Source organism: Chaetura pelagica, unplaced genomic scaffold (genome assembly GCF_000747805.2).
Source record: "Chaetura pelagica isolate M959 unplaced genomic scaffold, ChaPel_1.0 scaffold181, whole genome shotgun sequence".
Taxonomy (NCBI): Eukaryota; Metazoa; Chordata; class Aves; order Apodiformes; family Apodidae; genus Chaetura; species Chaetura pelagica.
Window position 1 is genome coordinate 775,277 of NW_009951992.1, and position 2,598 is coordinate 777,874.

The following is a 2,598-nucleotide window of genomic DNA, read 5'->3' on the forward strand; positions in this document are numbered from 1 at the left end:
CTTATGGGCAAAGGCTGTGGGCTGTGGGTGTGTCTGGCTCCATCCTTTGCCTTCCCCCCGGGTCTGGCTTCTCACCTGTTGTGTTTTGTGGAAATCTCCTGCTGTGGGGGAGTACTCTGGGACTGGGAAAAGCCCTGTGTAATCTATTTATGAACATGACTCACTCTCTGACTGGCATTCATGGATTCATTCATCATTGTCAGCATAACTACTTGGGGGAGGGAGCTTCTACTTCCCCTGGATATCTTTAAAGTGTTTTTTTCCTGCCTTTAGTCCTCTAATCAAACCAAGGCCTTATTTATAGTACAGCCATTTATGTCTGGGTAAGCCCAGAGCGGCCCCAAAGGCTTAAAAGGTTTTACTCCAGATTTACACGGGTGTAATGAACAGAGGGATTTGGTGCTGAGGCTGCAGTAATCCTCTCGGAGGTGGAAGCAGAGGCTTTCCCCCCAGGAACAGCACCTCACATGGAAATGAACAAAGGGAAGCCCACAGAGGGAAAGGAGTGGGTGGCTCCAAACCTCGGGAGATGCTGCATGGGGCACCCATGGGACTGGTGCTCCCAGTGCCCCTCAGAGCCCCCGTGGCAGCAGCACTGCCCTCTGGTCCCTCAGCATGGACACTGCTGGGAATTCTGGCCCCCTTGTGCTATGCACCAGGTCTGCAGGGCTGGGGGCAGAGAGGCTCCATGCCCATCCCAGGCAGGCACAAAGAGAGGTGCCAGGGAGGAACAGAAGCCTTTTGGGTTTTATTTGATCAGAGATGCTACTGAAAACAAACTGTTTTCCAGGGAACTGGTCCTGAGGGGGCAGAAAGTGCCCGGAGTCTCCCAGGAGCACAGCTCTGCACCAGAGCAGCCTCCACAAACAGGAAGATGAGCTGAAGGTGACCAGGCTCCCGAGGCTGGGGGGGTCCAGGCTCTCCAGGGAGGCTCTTCAGGAAGGAAACACTGTTTATACCTTTTTATTTTTAATTTATGAATATTTGGATCCAGCCCTTTCCATGATGTACGGCAGAAACCAAGGCCTCTTTGGTTCTACAATTAACTGAGAGATGTTATTTGGTTTCTTATGGGAAAAAAAAAAAAGGGGGGGGGGGGGGGGAGGGCACATTTTTCTTCAGCATTTGCAGCAAAGCACACACTGATCTCTCCTTGTCGTAGAAAGCAGCTTTTCTAATTGCACTCATTGCCAAGATTTCTGCCCTGATTTTTATGGAAATTAATTGTTCTTAAACACTTGCCCCAGTACACATTTCAGAGTCTCATAACGAGGTATCTGGGGTTTGCCTGCAAGATGGGTTAGAGCCACAGGAATCTCAAGGCACTTACTCAGCAGTGGAAGGGAATTGAACCTGAGAGTGTTGCTGGCTAAATAATAACCCAATGTTTGTTACTGATCTAAAAAGAAGATTTAGTACCTATTTTGTGCAGCTTTACAGCCCCTCAGAGCTCCAGAAGGAGCTGCCAGGTGATGGGATGGCTGTATTTATGGGAGATGGGATGGCACAAGCATCACACTCTTTGCTGAAGAAGAAATATGGGACAGGCAGGGTGGGGAGCACAGAGGCAGGATGGAGAGCAGTCAGCATGGGGTTTGCAACGTCACCTCCAGGAGGGACAATTGCCACATGTCTCAAGCCAGTCCCTGTCCCCAGCACTCAGTGCTGAGCTGAGCAGGGAGCAGAGCTGTGCCCAGAGCAGACAGACCCGCTGCCAGCACTGCCCCTTTCCAGGCTGCTCCCTGCACACCCGCCAGTGTTTGGCTTCCTTATCTTGTGGGAGTTTAATTAGCAGAGGAAATCCTGCTCCCCCCTGCCTGCCTGGCATCCTGGTGCCATGCTCCGTGGTCATTAAGGCAGGCAGGATCTCCAGGGCAGCCCCGTTACCACCTGCCTGCCCAGCTCGTGGCCGGAGCCCCGGCAGGTAACGCGGCACCAGGACAAACGCAGCTCCCTGCCCACCCAGGGCAAACACTGTCACTGACTCAAATTAGCCAGGCCACGGACAAATGGGTGATTTGTGGCCACCTGGAGCTGCAGCCTGAAAGGCTCTTGGCCCTCCTGGGGAGCAGAAGCGCAGGAGTGTCATCCAGGGGCCTTTGCTGGAGCTCTGCGGGGCTGGAGCTCGCAGCGTCTCCTTCAGCGGGTCAGTCTGGGTTTGTGTTTCACAGGGTGGAGAGGCCACAGCTCTCACTAGCATCCCCAGGAGCTGCTGCTCTGCCCTGTCAAAGGCTCACATCTGGCTTTTGCTGTCAGTTCTGGCTCCAGCTCCCCAGTGATGCTCTGCCCTCCAAAGCCACCTGATCTGCCTGGTGCTATTTTCCCAGGAAGATACTTCACAACTGTAATGAGCTCATTTTTAATGCCCCTTTGAGCAATTCTAATCTTCTTGAGTCTCAGCCTAGGAGAGGTTTCAGAGTAGATGCTGTTGTTTAGGATGGAGGGCCCTCACTGCCCCTCCACACCACCTGGCCCAGATGGCACAGGAGCTCAGCTGGAAACAGACAAGGATGCTGCTTCACCCATCGTGGGAGAGGTGAGTCTGAGGGAGCAGCACTCACCTGGCTCTGGGGCCATCAATGTTGCTGCTGGCACCAT